The sequence below is a fragment of the Lutra lutra genome, chromosome 8, assembly GCF_902655055.1.
Source record: "Lutra lutra chromosome 8, mLutLut1.2, whole genome shotgun sequence".
NCBI classification, from domain to species: domain Eukaryota; kingdom Metazoa; phylum Chordata; class Mammalia; order Carnivora; family Mustelidae; genus Lutra; species Lutra lutra.
In genome coordinates, this window is record NC_062285.1 from 88,280,408 (window position 1) to 88,291,546 (window position 11,139).

Genomic DNA, 11,139 nt, shown 5'->3' on the forward strand with positions numbered 1-11,139 from the left:
CTGTCCTCGGTGTGGAAAATAGAAGGGAATGCAATTGGTGGTAGGAAGACCACTCAGGAAACTCTATGAGGGAGACCTAGAAGCCAGGATGATGGCATGGGGTTGGGAGAAGGGGACAGTTTGAGAGAAACAGGATCAACGGGGCTTGGAGGAGAAGAGGTGGGTGAGACGAGGGAGAAGGGGTCAAGGACAATGCCCAGGAAGTTGGCTAAGGCGGGGTGGATGGGACCCGCCCCTCTCGGTGGGAGGGAGCACAGGCGAGAAGCCGGTGATGGAGAGCACTATCTACAAGAGGGTCAGGCCCATGGAGCACCCAGGTGGGGCTGTTTCCTAGGCAGCCTGAAGGAAGGTCTGATGCTAAAGAAGAAATCTGAGCTGCGGACTATGTGTGGAGGTCACGAAGATACTGATGGAGTGGATGAATTATGGCCGCTCCCAGGGAAAGGCTGTGGAGTGAGAAGAGAACGTAGGTGAGATCTCAGGGGAACCCCGATGTTCAGAGAAGAGCAGAGGAAAAGAGCCTAACAACGATCAAAAACACACAGCTGGTGATATGGGAGGAAAGTGAGAAAATCAGCAAGGAGGAGGTGACCAGTGAGTGTTACTACATCAGTAAGTGCCACAGAGGCAAGTTTTTATCCACTGGACCATCCTAGGCCACGTCACCATCTCTCTTCCCTGGATGCCTGCAGAGACCTCCCAATTGGTCTTACCTCCCTTCAGTCCTTTTCTGTGCAACATCAAGAGGGACTGGCTTTAAAACTCTCACTTAGCCCTTAAACTGAAATGTACACTCTGTTTCACACCCTGCCAGGCCATGTGATTTGGCCCCTAACCACTCCTTCCCTTTCCTTTCTCTCTATCTCTGCCTTTGATCCTCCAGCATCGTGAACTTTTACCTCCTTGAACACTCTAAGCTCTTTATTGTGCTGGGGCCTTTGCATTAGCTGTTATGTCTGCCTGGAACCTTTTTTACTTCTTTTTCAAGTGGCTGGCCCTTCTCATCCTATAGGTCCTAACTTAACCCCCTCCTCAAAAAGGTCTTCAGTAGCCCCTCCGTCTAAGCTAGGGCCCCCCACTGCTCTCTATCATAATGTTGTGTTTATGTTTTCCTTCTTAATACAAACCACCATTTGTATTTGCAGTTTGGAGACTTATTCGTTTTCTCTCTCTCTTGATAATGAGGCAGAGAACCAGATCTGCTTTGTTTCCCCTTACCCCAGGACCTAGTCCAGGGCCACATTTAGGGATGAATTAAGCTATAAGTAACAGACAACTGAGCCAACAGCAGCTTAAAACACTTTTATGTTCTCATGTAGCAAGATATCTAGCTGTAGGTGCAGCAGCTCCTTACTTACATCCGCACTTGCTCTTTCCCTCATGGCTGCAAGATGGCTGCTGTTGCTCCGGCCATCACGTCCATGTTCAAGGCAGGAAAAAAGGGAGAGGAGGAAAGACTGTATCGGTAGTATCTGTCTAATTTTATGAGGAAACAAAAGCAGAAACTCCCCCAGCAGATTTCCACTTCTATCTACTGAGCCAGAACTGACAGATTCACCCACACCTCCAACAGAGATGGGGAAAGTGTGTGTTTGCCTTTCCAGTCTCTGTAGTGGGGAGCAGCAAAGAAGAATGATATTCAGAATGACTTTGGAATAGCAAATCTACAGGGGTTTCTGCAAGGGGTCAATGAGTAGGAGTGGATACCTGGAGCCAAGAATTTGGAAGACTAAGAAATGGGAGACCTCTGGAAAGATGGGTTGAGGCCACATTGCAAAGGATCTTGAAGGTTTTAACTCTACTTCCTCACTTCTAAGCTCATGCAAATGGCTCAGGAGCACTTTGCCACCTCCCCTGGCAGTGTCTCCTGTTCCCCCATCTCTCTTCTCTCCCCCTTTGAAAGCCCAAAACAGTGGAGCATCAGTCAAGGTGAAGAAGGGGTTGGTTTTCAGTCTCCTACCCTGCAGAGAGGACATGGGGTGACTGGATGCTGGTGATATTGTGAATTCAGAGAAAAGAGGGACAGGAGCAAAGGAAATAAATTGTTTATCCTCAATCTGAATTTAATAATGAAAACCAGAACTACAGACCCCAGGGTTTCTAATTTCTGATCTATGGACTAGTAAAGCAATCTCCCTTCCTGACTCCCAAGTACTTTCTTGTCTGTATCTTTCCCAAAATAGACCTTTATGAAAAGACCCTCTGGCCCCATCTCACTCCTCCTCTCCCTAGGGTCTGGAGTAGAGCAGATGGCTAATATGTTAGGTTATTGTGTAATGAAGTTGGAAAAGCAGAAACAGTAAAATACAGATATTAACAAATATCTAAACTAGGCTCAGGGTTTAATACTCGGGATCACAGCCTGGAACTACACATATAAGGATACTCTGCCTTCAGCCCAAAGCCATCTTCCTGGGGCATTAATATCCTTGCATGTTTTGTGAGCACCACCCAGTAAACTCTGTCCTACACGACACAGCCCAATACCACACTCTCCTGCTTACACGAGTGCTTAAGGGTCATTGGGTGATTGTGGGTATAAATACAGTGGAATATTGGACTAAGCTCAGGGAATTGGTCATCACTTGTTTAAGGAAGACTTCCTTCGTTTACATTTGGCTTCTCCACTCTTGAGTAACGTCACTTTGATCTTGAGCACAGTAATTAAAGCTTCATAGCATGCCACACGGATGGCTATTTATTTGGTTGAATACCATGGATCTTGCCTTTGAATTTATATTCTTGACTAGCTCTAGGTTTTCTCTTTGGAAATACGGTGTTTCTACAGCAGTATTCATTTGGGGAGAGACCCAAGCAGTATGCACAAATGCAGACTTGAGAATCAACCCGTGTGAGGTGGAAATCCCAAAATGGACCGGAGGTGTGGCAGGAATCAGTATGGCCACGTGGGGCAATCTCGTCATCAGACGTCGGGTAAAACTTGAATGAAGTTTTCCTTGGCAATGAACTCATCAGACCTTTATCGAAAAGTCTTCTTGTGAGCTGGCTCAAACCCAGCTTCTCCAGTCCTGACTCTTCTTCTCTCCTGGGCTCCTTATCCTGCAGGAGCATGAGCATAAATGCTGGTTCCCCCAAGAGGCCCCTCACTTCCTGGCTCTGCACCTTTGCTCACACAGCTCCCCCACCTAGAACCTCCCCATGCCTTCCGGTCCTTCCTCTGCCTGTCCCTCAAATCTCAGCTGCAGAGACTTCAAATTCTTCCCTGGTTGCTCCCCGGGTCACCCCCTTTTCCCCCTTGTCACCCCCAGTGTGTGAGGATACATGCACAGTGGATGCTCGGTCTTCCTAATATCAATTCTTTTGAATTTTTAAATGAGAGCCTTTGGTAACTAATGCTCATGGAACATCCAGCATGTCTCGGGCACTATGCAAACTCATTACATGAATTACCTTCTTTATCCTATACAACAACCCTTGAGGTTTTCACGGGCTCCGCCGTCTCATTTATAGACGAACTGGGGCAGCTCAGGAAGGCTCACTGGCACATACCAGGCTGTACAGATGGCACCTGACTGAGCCAGGACGGGAACTCAGGAAGTTGGACTCCAGGACCAAACACTCCTAAACACTCAGTTCACTGCCTGGTTTCCTCCTCTGGCAAGAAGGAAATGAGGCTGGGAGGGAGTGTATGGGGCGGGGGGGTGGGTGCTCTCTCCTCTCTGTGTAACTTATTCTGAGGCTCAGCCAAAGTGGCAGTGATATCATCCCTATATCCCTAGGGTATATGCAGCTGCCTGAAATTTCAGTGAACAAACCTCAGGAACTTAGAACTGCAGAAACAGCACAGATACCCAGCACCAATCTGTTTGCCACCTGTCCAACCAGCAGCCTCTTCTGTCTTGTCTCTCTCTTCCTCTATAGATTAAAACCCAGCTAAAAGAAGGTGCCTGTGTGGCCCAGATGGTTAAGCATCTGCCTTCATTCTTGTTGTGGTCCCACGGTCCTGGGATCGAGTCCCGCGTTGGGCTCCCTGCTCAGTGGGGAGCCTGCTTCTCCCTCTGCCTCTCTCTCTCTCTCTCTTTCTTTTGGGAATAAAAATAAAATCTGCAAAAAAAAATCCAGCTAAGAGAAGGTCTTGGGTCACCCATGCAAACACAGGACCATTGCCCTTTCATAAATGACATCTACAATGTACTTTTGAATATATAATGTGTGTCCATAATTATGATGACTCCACTCTGATTTTAGAGTCTTCTTATGGGCCACCAAATGGGGGCATTCACACAAGATGTTTGCTGGGTAAGCAGAGTGTGCTTCGTGAATAAAGAGGCTTACCCTAGAGGGAGAGCCCCGTCAAGCCTCGACCATTCTAGAAACCAAGAGGAACCTTCAGCACTTGGTTGTACCTGCAAAGGCCCCATGGAGGAAGTGGAGTCATGGGAGTCCATGTAATTCCTAGGAGAAGGGCTTGGTGGTCGTTGGAGAACACCATCCTTGATTCCTTCCCTCTCCTGGAGGATGAGGGGTCCCAAAGTCCATCCAGGCTGGCTGGGGTTGGAATTCTGGTCCATCGTACTCCATCCTTGTGATTTCTATCCTTCCCTCTCCCCTGGCTCTCTCTTCTCATCATGGAATTATCTCACACCCTCCAGCTAAAGCAAAGAAACTTCCCTTGGTCCTCTCCTGTTTCCAGTACCATCTCAGTTCTCTCATTTCCTCCACAAATTGCCTTACAAATTACTTGACACACAGACTGTTCATTTCCTTTCCTTTTGTTCACTCTATTGATAGACATTTACTTTCTCTGACCTTCTTTGATCTTCATTTGCAAAGTCCAGCAGGTACATTTTCATCTTTGTCAGGGTAGATGGCTCCTCTGTACCGTGTGACAGAGAGCTCCCCCCTCCGTTCTCCCTGGCATTCCTCCTTTGGCACCTGTGATCTGTCATTCTCCGGTGCACCTACCTCTGATTACCCCCTACCACTTTCGTGGGCTTCTCTCTCCCTGCTCTGCCCTTTAGCCACTGGTGTTTCCCAGGGTGGAGCGGGCATCTTCTACCCCATTCCTGCCGCATCACGCCACTCTGCATACCCTCCCCAGGTAAGCCCATCCACGATGCCACAGAGCATGCCCATGGCTTCTGAGACCAGCCAACTGCTGGTCACTCCCGAGTATTCAATCCCAGCCCATCCTCTGACTTAACTTCTTCTTTTTTTTTTTTTAGATTTATTTATTTATTTATTTGACAGACAGGGATCTCAAGTAGGCAGAGAGGCAGAGAGAGGAGGAAGCAGGCTCCCTGCTGAGCAGAGAGCCTAATGCGGGATTCCATCCTATGACCCTGGGATCATGACCTGAGCCGAAGGCAGAAGCTTTAACCCACTGAGCCACCCAGGTGCCCCTGACTTAACTTCTGTATGCATCCCATCTCCTTCCAGAATGTGTCCTCGCAGGCATGTGGAAGTAAGAAATGGGTCCATTGCTGAGACAAACACTGAACAGCATTCCCCGCTCCGTGAAACAAAGACATAACAAAACCTTTGAAATAATCACTCATGGGGGTTAATAGGTCATTAATAAGACACTCCCTCATTGGGGGTCTTTTTTCTGGTAGGAAATGGATGTATTCATTTATTCTTCAAGTGACACACGCCACAGAAAGCATAAATCTCAATATTGTCAGCATATCTCACCAAGGAGACGTGATTTCTTGAGTGCCGATATTTAGTATTATGCGTTCTTGTCCTCCCAGCTCTCAGAAGAACACTAACTCTTAACGAAAGCACCCTGTCTGATTGTGCGATGAAGAAATGCAAGAATGTGCTTCTTAATTCATACAGTTGCTGAGAGACAGCTGGAAACTGAGGGTGGAGGGGCACCCTGGCCACCTGTCTCCCTGTCTGCCACTCAGCTTGGTGCCAACAGGAAGCTGGCACACAAAGAAAAGGACGAAAAAGCAAAAAGAAAGCTATAAGCTCCAGATTGCATTTATCCAACAAACTACTTGACATTCACACATGCGATTCTCAGGTACCTCGGACTTGACGTGTCCGAAACTGAACTCTTGATCCCCCAAAACTTTTCCTCCTTCCATCCTCCTCATCTCTCTAAATAGCACACCATCTGCCTACTAGCTCGAGGCAAAGACCTGGAAATCACCCTGGGGAGAGACAAGTCTTCCCTGGTTGCTGGGCAGTCCTCAAGCAGCTTCTTCCTATCCCACATGGCTATCATCTGAGATCAGAATGCTCTTCTTCCCAACAAGGCCATTCTCCTTCTTAGAAAGACCCTGTTTTATTTTGTTTTGTTAAAGATTTTATTTATTTATTTAACAGACAGAGATCACAAGTAGGCAGAGAGGCAGGCAGAGAGAGAGGAGGAAGTAGGCTTCCTGCTGAGAAGAGAGCCCGATGTGGGGCTTGATCCCAGGACCCTGAGATCATGACCTGAGCCGAAGGCAGAGGCTTAACCCACTGAACCACCCAGGCGCCCCAAAAGCCCCTGTTTTAACTTGATCGGTTACCCAGTTGTTTCACAACTTCTCTTACAGAGAATGGAGCGCAGGGTGGGGAAGGAATGGAGACGCTCTCCCGGAGCACAGACCCACAGTGCCTCCAGCCAAGCCTGGCTAAGAGCAACAGTCTGGGGGACGGCATGCATTTTGCTGACCCCCTGCATCTGAGTCTTCCCTGTGAACCATGGCTATGAACCATGAACCTGTAAACACAGGCTTTAGCCTGTGTTTATCGCATTAGGCTCTACTCTCTAGCATAAGGCATTCCCCATCCTTCTCGCATTCATTCATTTCACAAACAGTTATCAAGCCCCCAGTAGACCAAGCACAGTTGTGGGTGATGAGATTCATCGGTGACCCAAACAAAGATCCTTGTCCTTGGGGAGCTGGGGATATAGGGAGTACACAGTAGACATAATAAATCACTTACTACCTTATATTTTAGAAAGTAATAAAAGCTATGGCAAAATTAGAAGGTAGAGCAGGATGAGAAAACAGGCATTGTCAGAGGACAGTGTGAGATTTTCACTAGTGTGGAAAGGCCCCATGGAGAACAAACATGAAAGACAGCAAGTGTGTTAGCCGTGTGGGTCTCTGGGGGAGGCAACTTCTAGGCTAAGAGCCTGGAGAAAAGAGCCAGTGCAAAGCCCTGAGACAAGGTGAGCCGGTGTGACTGAGGAACCTGGCTGCGAGAGGGCCGGAGCAGCGAAGGCAAGTGCACAGAAGGTGAGGTCAGAGAGGTAACGAGAAGGGCAGGTCATCTGAGGCCTTGAGGCCACTTGAAAGCATTGGCTTTTCCTCTGTACAAAAGTGGGAAGCCCATCACAGGATTTTAAGCAGAGGAGAAACATAATCAAAGCCAGCCTTTGAAAAAATCCCTCTGTCTGCTGGACTGACTATGTCCCGTGAGAGGCACAGGCCTGGGGGCAGGAAAGGGACGGCCAGCTAGGTATCTTCTACAGCCTTGCAGGCAGGGGTGACAGTGACCGCAGCTGGCCCGCGACACTGAAGTGGTGAGAAGTGATTAGAGTCCGTATATATTTTCATGATAGAACTAACAGGATCTTCCATTAAATTATGTATGGCGCAGAAAGAAAAAGGCAAGATGACGCCAATCTGAGCAACTGGAAAGAGGACTGGCTGTAAATTGCGAGGTGGAAAGGGCTGGTGAAACAGGTTCAGGGCTTCGGGCATCCAGTCTTCCTTCATTCTCTGTCTCTCAACCACCAGCAAGACCGAGATCCCACTGCCAGAATGTCCCTTGAATCTCACGGGCTCTCTCCCACCGCCCCGCACCCCCAGACCTAGGAAACTAAGAGCCACCATCACATTCCCCTCGCCTCCTGCTCCCATCCCGATCCTCTCCAGTCCACTCTCCCACGCCTCCAGTTCCTCGGCCCTTTACAGGGTCAACAGCCCAGCTGGATGGCATCCTGGGGTCCCAAGACGTGCACATCTGAGGCTCCCTTCCTGTTCCACTCTCATCCATTGCTGCAGACATGGCGGCCTTCTTTCCATTCCTCAGACACTCCACGTTTGGCACCTTCAGGCTCCTGCTCATTGTCCCCTCCCTCCTGGGATGGCTCTTCCTCCTGTTTTGCATGGCTGTGGCGGTGGCCAGCTCTTTCTTGTCCCCACCCAGGTCTCGGCTTCAGTGTTGTCTTCTCAGAGGGCCTCTCCTAACCCGCCCTAACAGAGGCACCCCACTCCCTTACTCCCTATTATAGCATCTTTCGTAGGACTTGCCACAATCAGTAAATATAGATATTTTGTATTTGCCGTTTTACTGTCTGCTCTCCCACCAAACTGTAAGCTTGACAAGATGAGAAATGTGTCTGTTTTCTTCACCGCTATACCCACAGCATTCGACACGGGAACCACTCACAGATGCTTTGTAACGATGTGTTGGGTAGAGGAATAAAGGAATTCTATTCAGTGTAATGCAACATAAAGCTTAAATGCAGTAAATAAAATTACCCTCAGAATAACATCTATACCCTTCAAAATACGAGGCCCTGGGCCCCTCCTCCTCTCTCACCCGCTCATGCCCCGCACCCCCCTCTGACCTACTTGCCATTTCTGACCTTGGCCACTGCTCGGGCAGGCTGTTTCCTCCATCTGGAGTGCTCTGACCCCTCGTTTCACATAGCTTAGCTCGGCTTAGACATCTCCTCCTCTGACAGGTCTTCTCTGATCCTCCTCTCTGGCATACCCGCAGATTATTTACTGAGTACCCGATATTTCCATTATCCATTCACTCTCCACCCACCCCCGTCTGTAAGCAACTTGAGTACGGACAACGGGTCCTAGTTCTCATGAGCTGCGGCAGCTCAGGCACAGACACGGTAGTGGCACAAAACACGCACTCAAAAAGAGTCATTAGAAGAGCGAATACGTGAATGGATGAATGAATGAATGAATGAATGAATGCCATAATACATTTAGAGAGAGAGGCTCTAGAAGTAAATAAATAGGCTACGTTATTCCGTAGTCCTAACATTTGAATTAAACATAGTAGTTTGCACGTTGATAATTAAGGTATGAAAGTCCTTGAAAAATATTATCTGTACTTCCACTACAGAAAAAAGGTGACCTGTCACTAAGACATCTTTATCAGTGGGTTACAGAGCCTTCTATTAAAATCCAACAGTTTGTTAAAGTGATATTTATCAGGTAGGCCTGATGTGCACAAATTTTCCACAAATATTGCTGTCCACAAATTTTCCAGAGATATTCATTACTTCTAATATTAACTAAGCCAATATTTGCTCTCCTGTTAAGTACCATGCACTCTTCCAGATGCTAATTTTTGGTCATTTGACCATTCAGTGGGTAAGAAGGTAGGTATTCACCTCTAGAAATGAAAAACAGGAGAACAGCACATTGGCAAGTCAGTTAAAAAAAAAAAAAAAGACCAACCCAAATTTACTAGTGTAGATCTTTCTAGACTTTTGAAGTCAGACTCCCTTCTGCAAATCCACTCAGTAGTGATTGCTAATGTCACCTCTGCCTTCAAAGTGGCTTTCCTCGCCCAGTATTGACTTGGCTCTTTTAGAACTCTGTAGAAATAAACACGAACTTGTAGAAAACTCATAGTAATGCGAATAATTCTTGCGTATAGACATGTGCATAAAATCTGTTCAGTGAACTTTCAGTTGAACACCTGGAACAGAGGATTCATTTCCCAGATGGTTTTTCCATTCCCATGTCTGGTTCTTTGGCGTGGATGGCTGGAAGACCGGACTCGACTGGTGCTGTTGACCAGCAAACCTCCATGTGGTCTCTTATGTGGCTTGGGAGCCTCAGAGCTTCACAGCTGTGTCTCAGGAAAATCATCAGGAGACCAGGTATTCCAAGGGACCAAAGAAGAAGCTGCCAAGGTTCATTTTGACTCAGCCTCAGAATTCATACATCCTCACTTCCACATATTTTATTAGTTACAAGAAAGTCAGCCAAGATTCAAGTGGAGGGGAGTTCGGTTCCAAGTCTTGATGGGAGGAATGTTACATTAATGACAGCCATCTTTTAAAACTGCTGTGTCTTTTGGAATCCTTGAATGTACTTGATGTGTTAAAATATAGTTTTCTTCCAAAATTGTAGTGAAGAATGTTCCGAAATCAGCCAAATATGCACTTTTACTATCCAAGTATCAGGTCCCCTGATATTTGCCAAATGAGATATTTTCCCAATTCAAGAAATCTAAATCTTGGGACACCTGGGTGCTCAGTCATCAGGCATCTGCCTTTGGCTCAGGTCATGATCCCAGGGTCCTGGGATCAAGTCCCGCATCGGGCTCTCTGCTCAGTGGAGAGCCTCCTGCTTCTCCCTCTGCCTGTGCTCTCTCTCTTTCTCTCTCTCTGAAAAATAAATAAATAAAATCTTTTAAAAAATGAATTCAAAAAAATTCTAAAAAAATAAAAAAATAAAATGAATTCACCTTCTTTTTTTAAAAAGTCTAAATCTTATTTCCAAGTTTATGTATCATGCTTTCCTAAATATTTTATCTTATGGCAACCAGGAATTCTACCATTTCTAATAAGTAGATATGGTCAGCTCCAACATCTGAACAAAATATTTAAGTTTTGCTAAATGTCATCTCATTTGATTTCAATAAATCCATGAGATTCAAGAGAAATTTCTTTAGGTGTCAAAGATTCATGATGAATGAACCATGGTTGTTAATGAGTTGTTAATAATTCTGACATAGTTCCTTGTCATATTTGTTGTCCAAACCTATAATTCCTTTACAATTTCTCCAGTCTAAACAATACTGAATCAATGACATATTTTTTCAACTCAGACATTATAGCTTATCCAGTTGTAAGTAAAATTAAATGTATATAACACAAAAAAGTCTCCACCAAAATTGTCTTGTCATTCATACCTGATCTAACTGGAAGTGTTGACAACTTACATCAGTGCTTTTATCAAATCAAATCACAAAATTTATCTGAGACTATAATTATGATAAAACACAGCTTCTCTATGTTCTGCAATAGTACAGATTTGATGAGACATTATGGTACAAAGATCTTCCTCAATTTACCATTGAGTCACATCCCAATAAACCCACCACAAGCTGAACATCTGGTAAGTTGAAAATGCATTTACTACACCTAACCTGGGATGCCTGGGTGGCTCAGTTGGCTAAGCATCTGCCTTC